Source organism: Haliotis rubra, unplaced genomic scaffold, assembly GCF_003918875.1.
Source record: "Haliotis rubra isolate DU_JTF1 unplaced genomic scaffold, ASM391887v1 Scf323, whole genome shotgun sequence".
NCBI classification, from domain to species: Eukaryota; Metazoa; Mollusca; class Gastropoda; order Lepetellida; family Haliotidae; genus Haliotis; species Haliotis rubra.
Window position 1 is genome coordinate 358991 of NW_025766995.1, and position 24069 is coordinate 383059.

At 42.1% G+C, this 24069-nt stretch overlaps 1 protein-coding gene across 2 annotated transcripts in view; it reads left to right on the forward strand.

Moving 5' to 3' along the window:
• Window positions 1–24069, forward strand: part of LOC124283857 (potassium voltage-gated channel subfamily H member 7-like) — a 277214-nt gene that overhangs the window by 58497 nt on the left and 194648 nt on the right. The gene's annotated exons all lie outside the window — the stretch shown is intronic.

Below are 24069 nucleotides of genomic sequence, written 5' to 3' on the forward strand. Positions count from 1 at the left end.
TCACCTCACTCGTCTCTAATGAATCGTGACGGAAACAGTGCAATAACCCACAATAGTGTCCTGCATTGAAGTACACTTCAACATAACAACGAAAATAATAATTTCCCATGATCTCCACAATGTTCTTCAGTTATTATTTGTTCGTTAATGGCGAGTTCTGTGAACGGTAGATAGAGAATCTCACCCAATTGTCTACTGATATCAATTATATCAACACGAGTTGATAAAGTTACAAATATCTGAGGCTTGCCGAGGATATTTTTACTTTTATCAACGAGCGTTGATATAATTGATATCAGGAGACACGAGGGTGAGATTCTATTTATCATCGAAAATCACTCTTCATTACTTTTCAATTAAAAATGTACATCTTTGAACACGGTAGTGCCATTAGACTTGTGGTGCAATGACGTCATAGCATAGTGACGTAATCAAGTTCATGACGTCATTGCAGTGTGAGTCACGTAATTGATAATGTCAAGGCGTTGTACAAAATCTACTGTAATTTGATCTCACACAAGCAATATCTCCAGTGGAACACAGATTTGGATGATAAATACTGGCTTGCTCTGGTCCTGGAATGATTACTGAGAGTATTTGTCTTCAAGCAAAGATAAAACATAAACCGCCTCAAACCTCAGTCCATGAATCACCATACAAAACCTACATACAGGTCCCTCACACTGACCCCTTCCCCAGCAACAACATCAACAACGACGAAGTCATTGCCATCGTTCTCGTTGCGCTGCTGATTAAATATGTGTTATGTGTGGTCGGCGATGCTGGAGTTCTTTGACATGCGTCTCTCCATTGAGGATGTAAATATCATAACTCAATCTACATAGTTACTTAATTTGTTCTCCCGTGTGTTTACCTCTTCCTAATTGATCCCAGAGGTGTGAAACATCACGAAGCTCTCAAATTAGACGTGGAATCAATTATGTTTACGCACGCAACACCTTTTTCATGATGTCCAGATGAATGTAAGAACATTAACAAAACGGTGTATGTATGTTTGTTACAGCCGTGAGCCATGTTTATATTCATAAAACCTGTTTTGAGACAGATAATTGTATTTGTATTTTTATCTGACGACGACAATTAACCTGCGTTGTAATACTGGCGGGGGGAGCCAAGTGGTTTGCCTATATGTCGAGGACCCAGTTTGACTTTTCTCAGTACAATATGTGAAGCCCATTTCTGGGGTCTAACGCAGTTATTTTGCACGAATATTGCGGAAAACCATGCTGAGTTACACAAGCTTTCTGAAACGACTTCGATATCCGGGGCTATCGAAGATTTGTATTCAAAGTGGAGACATCAGGTGAAGTGTAATGTATGTGGCCAACTCACGCAATACACACCAATCTCACTCAATCTCTCCGCCCTCCACTCACACACCCTCCATTCAATCCCACTCTTCTACCTGAAGATCCAGGTCAAAATATATTATGAGAAACCGGTACTTGTCGTTAGAGGTGACTAACGGGATCGGGTGTCAGGCTCGCTGACTTGGTCGATGCATGTCATCGATCACGATTGGGTAGATCGATACTCATGCTGTTGATCACTGGATTGCCTGGGCCAGACACGACTATTTACAGACCGCCGTCAAAACGGTAAAATCTTGGTGTATGTGTCTTTAAATAAGAAACAAACATGTAAAACTCTGTACCATTGCCATCCATGTCAACATCAACTAGCCTTCTCACTGACTCACTCATGCACGCATTCACGCGCGCACTCATGCTTCTGATCCGTACCCGTTGTACAAGCGTCGGTCTGTACGAGGTCCGCACGAAATTCCCATTCACGCATTCATTTCAGCCGCGTTCATTTAAGACAGCAACGAAGTTAATGACGGCAAATCTAGTTAACGGGTAACCTAATCCATTAACCAGAACACTGATGAAGCTGTAATGGACATGGTTAGGTTAGGGCAACAGCGTTATTACGTTAACGTGCTTTCACTTTCGTGACCTTCTGTACAAGGTCAAACAGCCCGATCAAACGGTGTGTAAATTGGGCGACTGGAAGAAAAATGGATGCTAGAGCCTTTCTTCTAATGAATGGCATCACTTCATGATTAAAGTTAAAAAATCTAACTGTGATGAAGTTTGTGCATGTGTGGCCGTGTGATCGAACATCTCATCAGTATCACTGGAACACCCGCTTGTGTCATGTCTGTTTATGTGGGACGAAAGCCCGAAGTAACACACCTCAGTCGTTTATACTGACTGACTGAGTTTGGTTTTACGCCGCTTTTAGCAATATTCCAGCAACATCACGGCGGGGGACACCAGAAATGGGCTTCACACATTGTGCCCATGTGGGGATTCGAACCCGGGTCTTCGGCGTGACGAGCCAACAGTCGTTTATAACCTTCGTATAACCACGAGTACGACTGTGCTGCTGGCTCAGAAACAGAAACGAATTCGAATCTTTGATCATAGGTTTCTTGTATGTCATAGGTTTCTTGTATGTCATAGGTTTCTTGTATGTCATAGGTTTCTTGTATGTCAAAGGGGCATAACTCTGCTCATAGAAAAGCGTCACCAACGACGTCTTACCCTACCCCATCCCCCAACAGGGTCTCCAAAGAGCAAAAGATTTTATATATTTTATAATATCACTTGAGTAAACATGATGGTCCCATTTCCTTTGCAATAGTTGTGTACTGCATACAAAGAACAATTAGCTTGAAAGTTTGTTTTTGGTCTGAAAGAAACGATCGACGTTCGCAATCGAATCAGTACCCCTATGTACAATGGGAAATCATCAGATTGGTGAGTGAGTGAGTTTAGTTTTACGCCGCACTCAGCAATAGTCCAGCTATATGGCGGCGGTCTGTAAATAATCGAGTCTGGACCAGACAATCCAGGGATCAACAGCATGAACATCGATCTACGCAATGGGGATACAATGACGTGTCAACCCAATCAGCGAGCCTGACCACCCGATCCCGTTAGTCTCTTCTTACGACAAGCGTGGGTTGCTGAAGATTAATTCTGACCCGGACGTGCTCGGGTACATCAGATTAGTGACTGGTGCAGGCGGATGGGATAGTCTAGTGGTTGGGGTGTTTGCTCGTCACGCCGAAGGCCCGGGTTCAAATTCCCAGCACGGGTGCAATGTGTGAAGCCCATTTCTGAAGTTCCCTGCGATGATATTGCTGGAATATTGCAAAAAGCGGCTAAAACCATACTCACTCACTCAGTGTGAGAATGAACACCTGAGACTGAACTTAAGAGTTACAGATGTGCAAATCTTTCCGATGTGCAAATGACACATGTGCAGCACGTGCAGAACTGCCCCGCTGGCAGTTGACACGCGTGAAAAGCATGCATAACTTTCATTTATTGTCGGCAGGTGGATGTCTCGCCGGATATGCACGATTTCCACACAGTCGGCACGTAATATAAGCTGTCGATTTCAGGAATGTTAAGTAATTAAATGTGGTAAATCATTCAGTGTCAAACCGCAATGACTCAGTCTCCAGCTCAATCTGTCAAAATATCACGTTTCTTAAGTTATCTCTTCAAAACAAGGTGTTGTATTGAACGATTTGTCTCTCAATTAGTGGCTTGAATTAGCAGTCTAATGGACTTCGTGTCATGTGACGAGTTGCACGAGATTGTGGCAAATGATATCCTCCCAGGTCCTCCGACTGGACACGAGTGCTGGGTTAGCCGAATGCTCGCCAATTAGTTCGTCTAATCGAACCCGCCCTGACCGGTCAAGCAGTAATGTGGTCGATGGTTCATTGGCTTCAGGCGAGACTGACCGGGAGTGTTTCAATGCCAGGAACATTTTGCTAGTCGCATTTAGTTGAAGTGGTGAAGTGTAATGGGATTGCACGACGGGTTCAAGGTAACTGTACCCGAAAAACAAAGTGCGTGCGTGAGTGCGTGCGTATGTGTCTGTGTCCTGACTAAAATAGCCTTCCGTCGATTTCTAAGTGCCAACACAATAAGATACAATGCTGCAGATGAACACATAGAACCCACTCCGAGCAGTTGGTGTTTTATCGCCTTAATGCCCAAGGTACGTCCTCAACAAGTACCATTTCCGCTCTCCGGAAAATCTGTTTCGAAACATTTGAACTCCAGAAAAAGTTAGGATAACTTCAGAAATTATTCGAGATGAGGTAGTTAAAATTGACATTATTTGAGCAAACCTGATCATTCAAACAAATAACGGACAAATGTGTCAGAATAAACTGAGAAAATATTTTAAATATTGAGCAGACACAAATTTCGTCTTGCGATACAGAAGTATCCTTGACCCGAGCTGAAACACTCCTGCCCGCTCCCCGCACGTGCAGCACGTGGTTTTGTGACAACAGTAAGCATGCAGGTATTTCTGTCATCTGTAAAAAGAGAATAAGTATATATGTTGGATTATACAAACTCTCTTGGACATTTTGGTTTTTGCTGTCTCACCGGGTGAATTGGCAGGGAACACGAAATCACTACCTAAATGACATGTGGTGTCATGGTGTTCGCTTCTCAGGATCGGCTGCTGATTTCAGTGAGTGAGTTTAGTTTTACGCTGCCCTCAGCAATATTCCAGCTATATGGCGGCGGTCTGTAAATAATCGAGTCTGGACCAGACAATCCAGTGATCAACAGCATGAACATCGATCTGTGCAATTGGGAACCGATGACATGTGTCAACCAAGCCAGCGAGCCTGACCACCCGATCACGTTACTCGCCTCTTACGACAGCTGATTTCAGAAAATTTAATATTTAGGTTTTGAAACTTACCTGAGAAGAAACAGTTTATAATGTTCAATTCAAATAAAAAATAATAATTTAAAAGTTTCAACCTTTCCCCACCCACCCAACACACACACACTGCAGTTGAATTGGAGGTTTAATAAACACATTAAAACCCGGAAAATATAATTATCACCATAGGCAGTAATATAAATATAAGCAACTCCAGAAAACAATTGATGACACCACACAATCTTTCCAACCCCAGAGACCGCCTCCGTGGTGTAGTGGTTAGAGCGTCCGCCCGGAGAGCGGAAGGTCGCGGGTTCGATCCCAGACCGCGTCATACCGAAAGACGTTAAAATATGGTACTTGTTGGTCCCTGCCTGGCGCTCGGCATTAATGGGTACAACGAGGACTGGTCGGCTCGGAGTCAGTATAATGTGTCTGAGTAGGGTATTCATGCTTCACTGCGGCATGGTATCTCAGTGGGCTAGCACTATAAAACCAGCTTCAGTCTGGGCTAGTACAAGCAGCCGCACATACACATACACACGCATGCACGTCGTCATATGAGCGAAATATTCTCAAGCACGACGTTAAACCCAATTTCACCTCACCTCACCTCCAACCCCAGAGGGGCGGTTGGGTAGTCTTGTGGTTGAAGCGTTCGCTCGTCATGCCGAAGATCCGGGTTCGATTCCCAACATGGGTACAATGTGTGAAGACCATGTCTGGTGTCCCCTGCTGTGATATTGTTGGCATCCTGCTAAAAGCGGCGTGAAACCATACTCACTCACTCTAACCCGAGAATACGCCCCGGGACCAAAGTGGAAATCACATATGTATAACTACAGAAATCCAAAATACTTTTCAGCCGGCATATGTTTTAAATGTTTATAAATATATACGTGCATATACGTGGTTATCTGACATAAATTGAATAATCATGAAAACGACGCTGCACCCCATTTCACTTCCGATGTCCCGGAGGGCGGTGGGGTAGCCTAGTGGTTAAAGCGTTGGCTCGTCACGCCGAAGACCCGGGTTCGAATCCCCCACATTGGTACAATGTGTGAAGCCCATTTCTGGTGTCCCCCGCTGTGATGTTGCTGGAATATTGCTAAAAGCGGCATAAAACCAAACTCACTCAGTCAGTCCGATGTCCCAGACTTTGCTGATGCGTTCAAACACACAGTTATGTGCAGGTCGCCATGATATATCTTGATAAGCTTTCCGTGTCGCTTGTACCGGCTCGCTCACAATATTCCATATATTTACATGCACCTCCTGACGCCGTCAACAGTTAGCTTTTTAAGCAATGTAAAAAACGGACGCCTTGTTTGTCATAAATAACTCGATTTCAAACCGATGAATTATTGATTTCATAACACTTCCAGACAATGGATGCATCATAAGTGACAGAATAGAATATCATATAATATCTATTAATATTTTAGACCAATAATAAGGCTTGTGTATCTGCCTCGTGAGCTTTGGCAGAACGCCTTTAGCCCACGGTAATTTAGTACAGTGGAATACCATGAACTTGAGTGGAGTGCATTTCACATTTATACGAGACTGTTCTTTGAACTTGATATTGTTATTACTGATGTGATCGTACATTAAGATTAGTTTCCACTTATCGAACATTATTTTGCTTTATAATTTCTGAATCGTTCAACGGTTCGATGCAGTATTTGTTCCGTTTATGGTAGCAAAGTTTTCAAGTTTTCTATCAAACAAAGTGAACTTCATGTATTTTGATTTTAAAGCAAAATTGGTAAAATTTCTGAATGTCATCGGTGTGACTGTGGTCATTGTCGGACGTAAGAGCCTCGCGACGCAGTCGTTTGAGGAGCCTTATTTATTAGGTTGTGCAGAATTTCTTCCCTTGAGTACAACCGAAAAGTGGGTTCGAGTCTCTATTCGCCTCGATTATGTGTCTGATATTTACTACGCCATACTTATGCATTTGGATTTCTCCAGTTAGGTAACGGTATGATACCCTAATCTGTTTAGACCCCCCTTCCCTCTTTCACACTCACATGAACCTGACAAACCTTGAGGGCAGTTAGCCACAACTCACTCACTCGATTTCTGAATGAATTCAAAATAGAAAAAACATCCTATTTTGAAAGCCTTCATTGGAGTCCAGGGACTAGATTTTCGAAGCTCTCTTAGCGCTAAGATAGTCGTAAGTTAATGTTAATGTATGGCACTTACGACTATCTTAGCGCTAAGAGAGCTTCGAAAATCTGGGCCCTGGCGTACAACCATTGATGCGATGTGTATTAATAATCGTATTCACCTGTACGTTCAGTAGTGTGATTTCCACTTAAGGTGAGGTGAGGTGAAATTGGGTTTAACGTCGTGCTTGAGAATATTTCGCTCATATGACGACGTGCATGCGTGTGTATGTGTATGTGCGGCTGCTTGTACTAGCCCAGACAGAAGCTGGTTTTATAGTGCTAGCTCACTGAGATACCATGCCGCAGTGAAGCAAGAATACCCCACTCAGATACATTATACTGACTCCGACCCGACCAGTCCTTGTTGTACCCATTAATGCCGAACGCCAGGCAGGGACCAACAAGTACCATATTTTAACGTCTTTTGGTATGACGCGGTCGGGGATCGAACCCGCGACCTTCCGCTCTCCGGGCGGACGCTGTAACCACGACACCGCGGATGCGGTCTCCACTGAAGTAATCTCGTCGTGACTTCGTCAACGTCACAGTTACGTTGTTAGGGCTATTGTGTTGTCTATGTGGTGTGTGTGATTGTAATGTGGCATGGTGTCTGTTGTGTGTGCGAGTGATGTGCGTGTGTGATTTCCAACCCTCCAACGCACATGAACGCACAGAGGTACCTACGCATGGACGCACGCACACACAAACACACTGAAAACATTACAGTAACCTGAAGATGAAGATTATCTTTAACCCGTATTTTATGAGGTGCACTTCCTTTACCACCTAAAGAATAAAACCCCTACTGACGCCATATCGAACGACCACATGGTCCGCTGAACCATCAGTCAGCTCTTGACATATTCCTCAAACACTAATGTTTTGCGGATCTAAACAGAATTCACCAGTCAAAAACACCCGGAGAATATTGATTATATTGTGTGTGTAGTTACAAATCATACAACATAAAATGTCTCATGCAATCAAAGCCCAACCAGTTTACGCCATAGACTCCAGCTGGACCAGAACGTTATCGCGTGTCGTGACTACTTGTCAGGGTTTATAGGGAGAGATATGTACTGCACGACCTCGGTCTATGCTCTTAGTCTATGCTCTGTTGTGCTCTTATCTTCTTGTACTGGGCTATCTGAGGTATTTTGACGCATAACAAAGAGAAATCGACACAACCAGTACGCACTGTTTCAGTTTAATACTGGTCATCAAGTACATAATACTGAATCTTTTCATCTTGAGTGGGTAGACTTTTAAACAATAAGCGTCTGTCTGTAATTTACGTGTCAACAACGTCAATCTATAATTTGTCATTAACAAAGTAAAGTGAGTCCAAGTGAGCGAACTTATATGTTCGTAGATATAAACAGTTTTCATTGCGACTTTGATAAGTGAACTTGTTTTACGATCTCTTGTCTGTTCTCCATTGTCATGAACCTTTATGTCATGACAGACTTGTTTGTGGTTCGTTGTCATGAAGGCGGCCGCCTCCGTGTTGTAGTGGTTAGAGCGTCCGCCCGGAGAGCGGAAGGTCGCAGGTTCACACCCGACCGCGTCATACCAAAAGACGTTAAAATATGGTACTTGTTGGTCCCTGCCTGGCGCTCGGCATTAATGGGTACAAGGACTGGTCGGCTCGGAGTCAGTATAATGTGTCTGAGTGGGGTATTCTTGCTTCACTGCGGCATGGTATCTCAGTTGGCTAGCACTATAAAACCAGCTTCAGTCTGGGCTAGTACAAGCAGCCGCACGTACATACACACGCGTGGACGTCGTCATATGAGCGAAATATTCTCAAGCACGACGTTAAACCCAATTTCACCTCACCTCACCTTGTCATGAAGGCGTGTGTCGTGACAAACTTGAATGGTGTCATGTGTTCCTATGTTACGACATAATACTGTATGTACGTTGTCACGTGGGTTTATGCATTTGTATGGTGTCATGTAGGCGTATGTCCTGACACTTATATATTTTGTCATGTGATGTTACGTCATGACACACTTATTTGGTGTCATGTATGCTTATCCCTTGACATACCTGTCTGGTTTTCGACATGAGGTAACTTTGTGTTATGTCCAACCTCTCTGTCATCAGTTGCCATGTCCTGACACGTATATGGTGTCATATAAGCTAATGATTTGACATACCTTTCTGGCGTCCTTTGTCATGTAGACTTATGTCATGCTACTATTGAATGGTGTCACGTATTCTTGTGTCATGACACACTTACCTAGTGTCATGCATGCTTATGCCATGACATACCTGTCTGGTGTTATGTAGGTTTGTTCCAGGACATACCTGTGTGTTGTCATGTTGGCGTATGTCATGGCATGCATATCTGACGTCTGTTGTTGTGTCGTGAAACACTGGTCTTTGATCGTCTGGCTCGGTTGAGGATTGGTCTGCCATTATTTGTTCAAAGAATTGTCAAAGATGTTCATGTTGCAGTTTGGGCATATATAATATGGTTGTCTTCCTGGCCTGACGTCATGTGTAGCCAACTGGAATGTGGCAAGTTGAAGTCATATATGTTGCCTCGCGATATATATCGATAAAACAAAACAAAAGTTCTGTTTTTTTTCTGGACTTTTGAACACTTGAGAGCTAAACAATCGGTGTGTGATGTTCACATAAAAGTAACGAGTGTGCGAGTATCATATAGCAAAATAACATGCAAACATACAAATTTTGTATCGTGCATGAATATGGGACGCAAATCGTTGATTTAGACCTTGAACTCAACGGCCAGCCGCCATGGACATATACTGAAACACGCATTTGACTTTTTATGAAAAACAGTAATTGAACTTCATATGAAACACATTAACTGAACTTCATATGAAACACAGTTACTGAACTTCAGATGAAACACAGTTATTGAACTTCATATGAAACAGTTATTGAACTTCATATGAAGCACAGTTATTGAACTTCATATGAAACACAGTTATTGAACTTCATATGAAACAGTTATTGAACTTCATATGAAGCAAAGTTATTGAACTTCATATGAAACACAGTTATTGAACTTCATATGAAAACAGTTATTGAACTTCATATGAAACACAGTTATTGAACTTCATATGAAACACAGTTATTGAACTTCATATGAAACACAGTTATTGAACTTCATATGAAACAGTTATTGAACGTCAAATGAAACACAGTTATTGTACAGTTACTTTTTCCGTTAGTCGACTGCAACAGAGAGGTGATACTTCAATATGCACACCCCTTTGTTTGAAAAAATAATGGGATAAAAGAACTCCTTTTCGCACCTTTAAATTTGGGAAGACACAAAGAAGTGCATTTTTTAAATACAGTACAACCAGAAATTATTGAGAATTTAAAGATTGTAATTTTTTTTTTCACTCATTACTCACGTATTAAATGTGAATATTAGCAGAACATAACTCCAGATTCAAAGACAGGTGAACAGTTAGTATTTTGTCAAGTCACCATGGGCAGCAATGCAGGCTTCAATGCTACTACTGATCAAAGAAGTTAGAAAGTCTTGGTCCATGCTGTCCCAATATCGGACCACCTCTTCTTTCATTTCAGCAATATTTGTCAGATTTTTCTTATTGACACTTTCCTTCATAAGTCCCCAAACATTTTCTATTGGATTTAGGTCAGGGCTATAGCTTGGCCAATCTAATAATGTCATATTTTGGGTCCGAAACCAGGCCTGTGAATGCTTTGAACGATGTTTTGGGTCGTTGTCCTGCTGGAAAATCAAAATATTTCCATAGAACACGTGAGCAGATGGAAGTAAATGTCCCTCGAGAATATCTGTGTACCGCTCGCTGTTCATATTCCCTTCAAATACACAGAGGGGCGTTGCCCCTAACACAGATATGCCACCCCACACGTTAAATTTCGGACTGTACTTTGGGCGCTGATACAAAGGTTTTCAGTTTGTTTGGTCCAGAATTTCAGTGTATTAGGAAACAGCCACACAGAACTTTCATCTGAGAAAATCACATTGTCCCAGTTAAAATTTCTATGCTGTAAGCACCAGTTCAACCTTCGCTCCTTTTGTTCAGGTTTCATGATCGGTGATGGAATTCCTCGACTTTTCTGCCAACCCATTGCATGCAGCTCAGTTCTAATTGTCTCCTTACAGACAGCCACAGTTCCTCTATCAATCATATCCAGCCTTAAGTTTTTAAACTCCTTCGTTTGTTTTAGAAACAAGAATACCTAAGCCGCCTCCTGTCACCGACAGTCAATTTTCTGGGCCTACCTGCGCCTCCCTGGTGCTCAATGCCATATCCATTTGCAATATTTTTCAAAACACGATAAACAGTGGACAAAGGGATGCCTGTTCTACTTGAAATCACTTTATCTGATCTGATGTCCTTGTTATAATACTCTAAAATCAACTTCCTCTTCTCTAAATCATCCATACTGAGGATCACTGAAACTGTCGTCTGCTAGCAAGTAAACAAAGGGGGATAACTCTTCACAAAATTTTGAAAAAGGATTAACGGAGTTGTCTCTCTTGAATGAAACCAAGCACTTGATAGCTGGTCAAGGTTGTTTATACTAGAAATCCAATTAAACAAATTCCTAAAATTCTCAATAATTTCTGGTCATACTATAATTGCTATCGTGCTCATGATTGACAAAGCGTAGATTTCTTGTAAATCTCAAGAATTGGGTTGTTGCAAGGAGCTGATGAAAAGTTTATCTTCTTAAGACTGCAAATTACAAGTGGCGTTTTCATCTTTTTCGAAGATCATTTTGCAGGCACAATTTTGATTTGTATTATCACGCTGTTTTATCATGTTGTCATTCAAAACGTAGAGGAAAAAATATAGCTGTCAGTCATCAAACACCCCCACCTACAAAAACGTGTTCTGTAACTTTATAACTTGTCATTTGTGAGGTCTGAAAAGGATGACTGTGGTTTGTGTCATGACTATGTTATGTCTGACAATAACCAGATGGGTGATGATGATATTTGCTGCCAGTCATCATTATAAACATCCTCATCTGTGATGTGTCAGGCTCTCATCTTGACTCAGGAATCCCGGGAGAAGACAACGACAGTCTTCTTGTGACACCGGGTGTCTTACGACAACATTTGTGACAGTTATTGCTGTATGTTATATGTTGTTCACTGGTCACGTGTGTGTGTGTGTGTGGGGGGGGGGGTTGTTTATGGGTTGATGTACCCTCGGGGCGAGGGGAACATAAACACACATAGATGGTACATCAAGCCATGGGCCCCGAGGGACCAGTGTACAACGTATTTATCTTACCGACCACCTCGATGTTAATTTTGAACTGTTTGAATCACGGGTATTGGATCGTAATAAAGAGTACCGGAGTTAGCAACATCCCAAGCACTACTAACATGAAGTACCAACCGAATTCCCACAGTTCGGCCTTTCCAGTGGGTAACATAGAAAGTGTTACTCGCTTGTAAGCGGGGTACACTGCTTGGCTCAGTCAATCAGAAAACGACATTTATGTGTGAGGTAAGATAATTGTCAATCACACCCGTGGAGATCCGGGTTAGAATTGAACCAACCCATGCTTGTCGTAGGAGGTGACTTACGAGATCGGGAGGTCAGACTCACTGAGTTGGTCAATGCATGTCATCTTGTCCCAGTTGCATAAAATCGATGTTCATGATGTCAATCACTGCATTGTGTGGTCCAGACTCGATTATTTACATACCACCGTCATAGCTGGAATACTGCTGAGCGCAAACAAAAAAACAAACAAACGAAAATATGGCTTTTATTTCTGTTATGTTAGAAGAGGTTCATCATTTTCAAATTGTACTAAGAATATATAAGAACACAAAATATATAGGCTCGTGTAATATACACCTATGCATGTGTGTGCATGTACGTGTGTGTGCGTGTATACATATATAATGTGAGTGAGTGAGTGAGTTTAGTTTTACGCCGCTTTTAGCAATATTCCAGCAATATCACGGCGGGGGACACCAGAAATGGGCTTCACACATTGTACCCATGTGGGGAATCGAACCCGGGTCTCCTCGGCGTGACGAGCGAACGCCTTAACCACTAGGCTACCCCACCGCCCTATATAATGTGATACCTGGTGTCTGAAACATGGTCTTGTTATAAAAACACAACGCATTCTTGTGATATGTTCTAAAATCACACATCTCTTAAGGCAGTGGGTAGAGGTAGCCTAGTGGTTAAAGTGTTCGCCCGTCACACCGAAGTGTTCTTTCACAAAGTTGTTACAAAGTGTGAACCCTTTTTGGGCAGACCTTTCAGTAATAGTATTGGACTATTACCAAACCCTGTCTTTCTGGTGATAGCTCATTCCTTATTCATACTACGTTATCATCAAGAGAGTCGTGGTCAGTTGTGAAGGTCTCAAAGTGGTCAAATGAACCTTGAGACATCTGGATGAACAGACGGGAAACGAACCTTGACCTTTATGTGACATGCGTACTCAAAGACATTGAGTAACCTTCACCTTGAGGATTTGAATTCGTTGTTTAATAATATCGAACTCAAAGACGTATATTGTTTTTTGAATGCATGAAAAAAATAAGCGTGCTTGAATTGTCAGTTACCATGGCCAGTTTCATTAGTTAGGGTGTCCATGTAAATTAGACGCTGTGGTTTTTGCCTCAAATAACGCTGCTATGGGTGAAACCATTCGTGATCAACAATTATACGCACGTTGTTTGTCAACGTGTGAGGAACTTGGCAGGAATGGGACAGGTTTTCGTGACCGTTCGTAGAAGAAAATAGTACTTTAAACCTTCGATTGAACAACAAAATAACACATGCACACCTCGCATGGGAATCTTGCTGAGTTAATTCAATTAACCACTTGGCTCAAAAATGAACTTTCTTAAAAGAAGATTTTTGCAAAATGTAATAAAAGTGCAAAAAAATATGGTGTGTTCATTTGCCTAATGAAACCACTTCTCGGCTTTTCCGATGCTCTGAACAGTTGGACGAAATTGAAACAGTTTAATACACAGGCGTAACGTGTAACCTTCTCGTGCAGGTTGAACTGTAGCGATAATGTTCGCTGATATTGTACGCATGAAAGGTGTTGCTTAATTTCGTCACGTACCCTTCTTGTTTTTCTGCTAAATTAATGATCAAATCACTTCGCACGTGCTTTGTCTTCGATGTCAGTCGCTGGGAATGATTGATTGTGAAATCGACGAGAGAGATGCCGTCAGTCCGTTAAATCGCCAGCTCGCCAAGTGGTTCCATCGACAGAGCCCCGTCTTCTTCAATTTAAACGATTGCTAATTTCGCAGCTCTGGATTGCACCCGCGGTTATTGTTAAAAGTACTCGTCTCTCCTCACGTGATTGAGTACATATTTGGAAATTATCATTTTAATGTATTATCAGGGCATAACTTCGTTGGACTGATCGATCATTCTGTGTCCACTTTAGCCAATTAGTATCAATAAATGACCAGTTTATGATATTAGACACGGGTAAAAGAAAAGGACTGACGTCCAGAGAAAATGTTAGAATAATTTAAATTGGTTTTCTCAGCAATTTGCCGTCTTCCTCAAAAGAACTTTATCAGTTGTTTTTTAAGAGAGTAAATTGGTTTGTTATCTTGTGAAAAGACTGGCTGGATATTTAATCTGTGACAAATCACAGCTAATTGGTTTTGAAGAAGTTTGCATAATGGCGGATTCTGTGATTTTCACTTCTTGGTCTCAGTTCCAACTTCTACGACAGAAGGATTCCGGGGAGTAATAAACGTTCCCCGGAGCCGATGCTCGACATAAGAGGCGATTATTGGATCAGGTGGTCAGTCTCGGTTATTTTGAGGACTGATGTTTTATTGTACCTCATTTGCGTGGAATGATGCTCATGTTCCGACTCACATGATTGTCTGTTCAAAATTTTAGCAATTACAGACCGCCGTCGGGGCGGTTGGGTGGCCAAGTGGTTACAGCGTCCGCTAGTCACGCCGAAGGCCCGGGTTCGATTCCCCACATGGGTACAATGTGTGAAGCCCACTTCTGGTGTCCGCCGCCTTGATATTGCGGGAATATTTCTAAAAGCGGCGTAAAACTAACCTCACTCACTCATTCACTCACTTACAGACCGCCGTCAGGGGAGGTGGGGTGGCCTAGTGGTCAAAGCGTCCACTCACCACAGCCAGATACAATGTTTGAAGCCCATTTACAATGTCCCCGACAGTGATTTTGCTGGAATATTACTAAACGCGACGGAAAAATCATACTCACTCACAGACCACCTTCATGCAGTTGGAATATGTTGAACAGCAAACGAGCCAAAATCTAGCAATCATTTCATAGTTCATATTCTTCAGGGAAGGTTCTGCTAATACATGAGACCCGTGAAGATCCGGGGTAGAATAGGTCTTCAGCAACCCATGCTTGCCACAAAAGGCCGCTTGCCGCTTGTCGTGAGAGGCGACTAACGGGATCGGGTGGTCAGGCTCGCTGACTTGGTTGACACATGTCATCGGTTCCCAATTGCGCAGATCGTTCCTCATGCGATTATTTACAGACCGCCGCCATATAGCTGGAATATTGGTGACTGCGGCGTAAAACTAAACTCACTCACTCACTCACTGCTAATACATGACAAGCTAGGTACTTCATCAGGTGACAGGGTACAATTCGTGTTATGTATTATATATTGCCTGCTTATACATTCTCCATTCTCCAGGGCTAGTGCATCTTCTATCTGTAATACAAAGAATCCTGGGCCAATTTGCCACAAAAACGTCCAACACTCTGTTATGGGTAACTTATCTCTCTACTTCATTTGATTGGATAGTTAAGTTTAGAGCATGAAAGCTATGTCAGACTCAAAGCGAATCAAAGGGAACGAATCGACTCAGGGTATATATTGAAGTGGAGATATAATACCCTTGACAACTGAAGATGCCCCAAATGGTGAACAACCACAACAGCACGCCACACAAACTTCATGGTGACGGAATGCGGTGGGGTAGCTTAGTGGTTAAAGCTTTAGTTCGCCACACCTAAGACCCGGGTTCGATATGCCATAAGGATACAATGTGTGAAGCCCATTTCTGGTGGCTCCACGTGATATTGATGGGATATTTCTAAAAGTGGCGTTAAACCATACTCACTCACTCATGATGATAGGATGGTGGAGCTGCTTCACTGCCATCATAACTACACGATCTAAAGAAAAATATATGAAACCAAAGCCCATCGTTTGACTTTGACCACGACTACGCCGACCCCATCTTAAACGTCTTGAAATATTTTGACTATTTCTTTTATTTGTTTTTTGGTCAGTGTTTCAATAAAGAACTAACTCTAACTCTGACCTTCACGTAATGAACTTTACTTTGTTTGCAGATAGTTTTCTCCCTGTTGACACATTTTCTTGGGCTTTGAGACAAAGTTATATTCCATGAACATTAATTCAAATTTGTCGCCTCAAGCTGTGATAAAATCTTATCTGGATTCTCTCTATTCCTGTCTTACAATCTCGTCTCTCAAACCATACATTATTGTTGGCATCGCACAGTTCGACCTTGCCCCAAGGCAGGCAACTGCCGTAAACCGAGCTCGCCCTTCCCTTGATTGTCGCGATATAACCTTATATGATCTTACAAACTCCTGGCAACGGAGGAGACAGCGGCCCAGATTAGGCTTATTTTGCACGCTCGTTATTAAAAGTAAGAATTACCCAACGTCTTTAAAATCTCGTTATTAGCGACATCAAAACCTCGTTCGCACACAGCGTCGCCATATCCGGTTGTAGGGATCGATAAAGGGACGTTTAACAGGGTCTGGCGCTGTGGGGAGCTGTGAGGTTTCCAACATGTCTTTAAGGTGGTGTTTAATGATTGTTGCAGGGTATAAACACATCGTAGCCTCTAATTTGTGTTTGTGTGTTAGCTGGACTTTTGTCTTGCGGGTGTTATCAGGGTCACTCAGCAGGGTTTGGATTCTTGGTTGTGTTTCGGCGATCTGTTTCATTTATTGGTTTTGTAACCGTAAAAAACGCAGTCATGTCACAGTGTTTCTGAGTTACATGTTACAAGCCACTAAAAACCATGACGTGAATAATAATAAAAAAAATAAAATAGACCCGTTGCTCTTTTAATGTTCAGTAGAGATACCAAATGCTTGATCAGTATGCAAGATTTTTGAAACGATATTTGGGACTATTACGTAAATATATAGAACGTCATACTAGTGCATTTGGATGTTTGTATTGAAACAGAAGATGTCATGGGAGTAGTACAATACATACAAATGCACTCGAAAATGTCGAAGATGTCATGGGAGCAGAGAAACAACTCATTCTTCGAACTCGTTGCTTCTCTGCTCCCATGACATCTTCTCTTCTTTCTATACAAAACATCCAAATGCACTCAAAGATGTCGAAGATGTCATGAGAGCAGAGAAGCAACGAGTTTGAAGAATGAGCTGTTTCTCTGCTTCCATGACGTCTTCTCGTTCAATACAAAACATCCAAATGCACTCGAAGATGTCGAGGACCGCCTCCGTGGTGTAGTGGCTAGAGCGTCCGCCCGGAGAGCGGAAGGTCGCGGGTTCGATCCCCAGCCGCATCATACCAAAAGACGTTAAAATATGGTACTTGTTGGTCCCTGCCTGGCGCTCGGCATTAATGGGTAAAACAAGGACTGGTCGGCTCGGAGTCAGTATAATGTGTCTGAGTTGGATATTCATGCTTCACTGCGGCATGGTATCTCAGTGGGCTAGCACTATAAAACCAGCTTCAGTCTGGACTAGTACAAGCAGCCGCACATACACATACACACGCATGCACGTCGTCATATGAGCGAAATATTCTCCAGCGCGACGTTAAACCCAATTTCGCCTCACCTCACCTCGAAGATGTCGTTCTTCGAACTCGTTGTTTCTCTGCTCCCATGACATCTTCTCGTTCAGTACAAAACATCCAAATGCACTAGTTTGACGTTCTATGTTTATTCTATACCCTCTCATCATGCATTGATCTGTTACTTAATAAAACAAATCAGTAGAACCGGCAGGGGTTCAATACTGAATCTGGGGTACAATACGGAATTTGACCACGTCATCCGTATTGCACCCCTGTATTGCTATCCTGAATTTACATGGGTATATGATAAAAGAAACATACTTATTGGTAGAGATGTAGAGATATTTGGTATGTTTTATGCTGCAAAATATCAAGCGTTAGACTTTGATTCTTGCTTACATGTATTTAAAACAACGTAATACTTCTAAAGTAAAAAATATGCAAAAAATATTCAATTTGTGATTTTAAAATAAATATTCCTTAACAATCACAATCATTCCACATAATTATTACAGCTGCCCACAAGAAGACGTAATTAAAATTGTATTCTGAAGAGCAGTACCCCTGCATTGCTATCCTAAGTTTACATGGGTATATTTATATAATAAAAGAACATACATATTGGCACAAGAGAATGTAGAGATATTTGGTATGTTTTATACTGAAAAAAACATCAAACGTTAGACTTTAATTTTTGCTTATATGTATTTAAAACAATGTCCTACTTCTAACATTAAAATCCGCAAACATTCAATTTGTGATTTTGAAATACATTTACCTCAATAATCACAATCATTCCACATCGTTATTACAGCTGCCCACTACAAGACCAGTCCTGCATTACTTCGGGGTTTCCTCCCCCATTTAGCGTACACGCCGTGATATAAGCGAAATACCGTTAAACTAAACTGTCTGATTCATTATACTGGAACTACGTATACTGTGTTCAATTTTAGAGGTGTGAGATTTGTCCCAGAAAATTGAATTTTTTTTTTTCATTCTGCCTTCATGAACCCTTGAAAGATTTTTACAAGAGCTTTCTGTATTTAAAACAATGCTAGGTTTCTCAAGTGCACGTCAAAACGTATATTCTTCCCTACGCCAGAGAGAACATTCCCATCTCACCTAATCACAATCCTCCCAGCCTAAACGTGAAGGTCCAGGTTAGAATTGACCTTCAGTAACCCATGCTTGTCGTAAGAGGCGACTAACGGGATCGGGTGGTCAGACTCGCTGACTTAGTTGTCACATGACATCGGTTCCCAATTGCGCAGATCGATGCACATACTGTTGATCACTGGATTGTTTGGTCCAGACTCGATTATTTACAGACCGCTGCCATACAGCTGGAATATTAATGAGTGCGGCGTAAAACTAAACTCACTCACTCACTCCTCCCAGCCCACCCACCATCATGCCCCCAATCTGCCGTCATCTCACCCTCATCCTCACTCTCACCCCACCCACCTTCACGACCTCCCCCTCATCTCACCCCCTACCACCCCGATTGCTACACAATCACTCCCTCTATCTCATCCCACCGACCGTCACCACACCCACCCTCATCACTCCCAATTTCACCCCATCCCACCCCATCCCACTCACCATCATTTAACACCCCCACCACGTCCCACCCAACCCTTATCATCTGAATCGCCCCATCCCTCAATCCATAACCCACTCACCATCATCATCATCTCCCAATCTCAAATCCTCACCTTCCCCCAAAACCATCCCAGCCCATTCCCAAAACTGATTGTCTTCCCTGGAATGCTAGTATACAATGAACCAGTTCATCAAAAGCAGTACACCCTACAACAGTGTCTATATAACAATCGGAAAACATTAGCTATCGATGTCATCACAATATCCTCCAATCGGATAACGCTAAACCGCCAGGTTCTGTCTTCTGTAGCTAACGGCGGTGTGTCGTGCACGATGTTCCCTGTGATGGAGAAGGGCGTCGTTGTGTGTTGCTGAGGATAATGAAGAAGCGTAAGGCTCTTACTGTAAGCGGATCGGCCTAGATCACTGTTTGTAGGTAATGCCGTTCCTGGCGGTGTTCGCGCCGACAGCGTGACAGCGACCCTCTTGAAGATGTGTGTCAGATTGTGGTAGCCAGAGTGAGTGAGTGAATTGGGTTTAACGCCACTTCTAGGCGTGATGAGGCTATCCGTGTTTCAGATTACCGCTCTTAAGTAGCGACTTGCTTACTTGCATATGTGTGTGTGTGTTTGTGTGTGTGTGTGTGTGTTTCTGCTTGTACTGATATTATTCAAGCCACGCCCTAGGTGTGTGATGTGTGTGTCTGATATCTTGTACCCTGTCAAGTTTTCAAGTCTTCAAAATGATCGCCTTTATACAGCGAGGTGTGTACGCGTGTGTGTGTTTTGTGTGAGTAGGTTTGTCTCTATGCATGTGTGAGTCTCCGATCTTCACGTACTATCTTTATCTATCAACCGACCCGTGAATTGATCTTCAGCAACTCTTGCTTGTCGTGAGAGGCGACTACCTGGATGGGGTGGTCAGGCTTGCTGACTTGGTTGACACATGTCATCTTTTCTCAACTGCGATGTTCATGTTGTAAAACAGTTGATCACTTGATTGTCTGGTCTATTTACCGACCGCCGCCATATAGCTGGAATATTGGAGTGTCGCGTTAAACAACAAACAAACAAACTCCATCCAATAGGCCACGTATGCTGTAAATCAACATCTTATTATCAAATAAGGCGAGCCATGATCTGATGTTGATTTAAAGTTTTAAAGATGTTTTTTAACAATTTTGATACAATAATTATGCCAATGGTGTGAGTGACTGGGTTTGGTTTAACATCACTCCAAACAGTATCTCAGTCACCGCATGTATACCCGGCCAGGGTGAAGTGTAAGGCCCCCAGAAGTTGTAAAGAAACATGTACCAGACATTGTAAAGATCACACAGTGAAAGAGACCTTGAGCCGCAGAGACTGACTTCCACGTGAGTCAAAGACGTAACATTTCAAACTGCAAAAGAGTTATGTTTCTCAGGCAAATACTGACGACAACAGACATCGGTCGTTGGTTAAAATCCCAGATTCCATATAATTATGATTCTCAAATGCTGCCCGTTGGTCAGAGTTTGTCTTTTAAAACATTTGTTAGACATTTGCCTCGTTGGAATCCATCGTATGGCGCAGACAAACATGGAATCATATGTGAATCTGGGATTCCAACCAAAGACTAATGAAGACAAAACTCTAAAGGACTAATTATCAGACACCCCTGTCGGCTACTTTAACATGGGTTGAGGTGAGGTGAGGTGAAGTGAGGTGAGGTGAGGTGAGGTGAGGTGAGGTGAAATTAGGTTTTACGTCGTGCTTGAGAATATTTCGCTCATATGACGACATGCATGCGTGTGTATGTGTACGTGCGGCTGCTTGTACTAGCCAAGACTGAAGCTGTTTTTTATAGTGCTAGCCCACTGAGATACCACGCCGCAGTGAAGTATGAATACCACACTCAGACACATTATACTGACTCCGACCCAACCAGTCCTTGTTGTACCCATTAACGCCGAGCGCCAAGCAGGGACCAACACGTACTATATTTTAACGTCTTTTGGTATGACGCGGTCGGGGATCGAACCCGCGACCTTCCGCTCTCCGGGCGGACGCTCTAACCACTACACCACAGAGGCGGTCTTTTAACATGAGCACCGCTATAGGTGATATATGTAACTCATCATTGTGAATATTATTGTTTTAGCGTTCAAAGATTATTCAACTTTTTCAAAATGTATTAAGTTAATTTTGCTCAGTTCAATCATGTGACGACACAAATCATTTGCTTGCGCTCCGCTGAGGACATGTTTACTGATAAACTTAGAACTCACTGACTTGAGAGTGAAAATAGAAAACAGTATGCATAACCTGAGTTATGGGTTTGTCAGCTATGATTTCTTCTACACAGAGTCAGTTACATCCGGAACATACTTTGCCAGTTGTAATGTTTGGCTGAGAAAGTTTCTTGGTGAAACTTGTCCTTTTGGAAGAATTCCCTAAATGGAAATTGAACAAAGGAACAATTTCAGCATAAGAAACAGATACTCTTTGACAGGTCTACAAAAAATGTTGCCATACCTAGCTGACAACTACATGTCAATACGTGGTTAATAAATCGTTAAACAACAGTGCGACGTTACGTAATAAGGGCTCTTATAAGGCTGTGACTGACAGGAATTCTGAACGAACAAAGTTAAAGCGAACATGGCTGGTTTTGATCACGGAATGCCCCACCAAATCCTTGTCTACAACAGAGAACACGGTTGTCAAATCGTCTGAAGCACTGCTCTTCGCTGTGTAGAAGTTTGCCCAAAGGCGTGGCCAAAACAATGGTCGTTGGCCTGAATTCCGGATTCCACAAATCCTCGATTCTTTGTCTTTTCATATTAAAAAAAATTGTTGGAACATCTCAAAGCACAAGTATTAACATATATCACCTTGTTAAGAGTTCCAGATTTCCATAAATCCTCGTCAGCTGTTTTCAAAGCCATAAGCGATTGAATTAGTACCGGTGGGGCACCATGAAATTAGCGGCAGGCCTTGGTGGTCGTGCAACAACTGGACTGAATATATTCCGATTGAATCACGCCAAGACGACTCTCACCATAACAGTTGTATTTTATTAAATATTGTCGACAACACGAGTGACTACGGCATGTGTAGGAACCTTCCGCCAATATAACGTATGTGAACCCGATATATTGGCTTCACACACTATACCCATGTCAGGAGTTTAACCCAGGACGTCGGCGTGACGTGAGAACTCTTCAGCTACTATGCTATCCAACTGGATTGAAACCAGTGGATACTGTGATGTAATTTATTTAGGGTCATATGTGTGGATCCGAATTGAAGTAAAGTATATTTATTTGTTCGAAACATTGACTTCAACAATAATCTCTAGGTAACTAAACTCGGGTAATATATTGCTGTATAATAGACACAGGGAGGGAATGTTTCAAATACTTTCAGTAATATTAGCATTAATCCTTGTCATTTGTGTTTCATGGTGGTGCGTTAATGTCTATTCTACTGATTCCATTGTTTCTCATCGGTCCATAGCAATATAAAATAATATCAGCCCATTATGACAAATAACGACAGATGGCGTCATCAGTTGTTTATGACGTCATGACCCTTTTTAAATGGCGTCATTCAACCAATACATTACCAGTGCTGATGACGCTAAGTGTTAAATGAAACCTTTTTGTGAATATTCTCGATAAAATGTCTTCGTTCAATGTAAAAATTAACCTATGGGTATCTGAATCACGCTAATGTATGTTACTATGGTAACTCTCTCGGAACAGTGTTGCCTCGGACCCTAATATTTTCTGTTTTGAAATTTCGTTTTTAACATGTGTTCACGCTAATGCAACGATGTAGACATAAACCATAATCGACCAAAGAATTTACTCTTTGTGTTTGCAAACACGTTCATTGGCGGTATTTATAGCATCAAATGTTCATATTGAAACAGACTCGAATTCAAGAGCACATTATTGACGTATAATCGTCAAGAAAAATATACAGAATAGGTAGAGAAATTCAATATATTAATCAATCTCTGTACTGAATGGAAATCAATGACTTCTCAGTTCGACATAAGTGAGATTTCGTAATACTCGTATGTTCGATAAACATCAGTAAGAAAGTGTACACTAAATTACAAAAATGAACGTTGAGATCCACAGTGTGATGATCGTTCTAAAACTGACCTCCCACATGTGTTGTATTTACTCCATCCTCTGTAGACAAAAGACAAACGATAAGGTTTTTTCAATCTCACATTTCATCAAAGATATTTCAAAGGCCACCGACATATCCCGTATCGACTTCTTTAATTGCAAGATCAGCGGTGAAGCACACCATTTTCTTGAGTGGGAATCAAACAAAACAAAATATTGATACACGCCAGACTGGTAGAGTGAGGCTGGAATAAAGTTTGAAGTATGGCGAATGAATCGAGATCGATCTGTTTCATGTCCTCTTTTCAAGCGGCAAGGTTGGTGGGGTATATTTGTAAGATCATCATAGAACGTCACGGGGGAGTCTCTGAGAATCAATGATCAAACCCGATATACATTTCATTCAAGAGATACCCATTACAATGTACATTTCACACAAGTGCTTGTACATATCAGTCAACATGTGTTGTTCTTACGTTTCGGATGATACCCATTACACATGTATGGTAATCAATTTCCTTCAAGGGTTGTCGGTACCGAACACATGCTGGCTTCAGTGTAGCAGAGTCCCTCCGTCCCCATCCCCCGGTTTCCCTCAAGTCCCCCAGCTGCCAA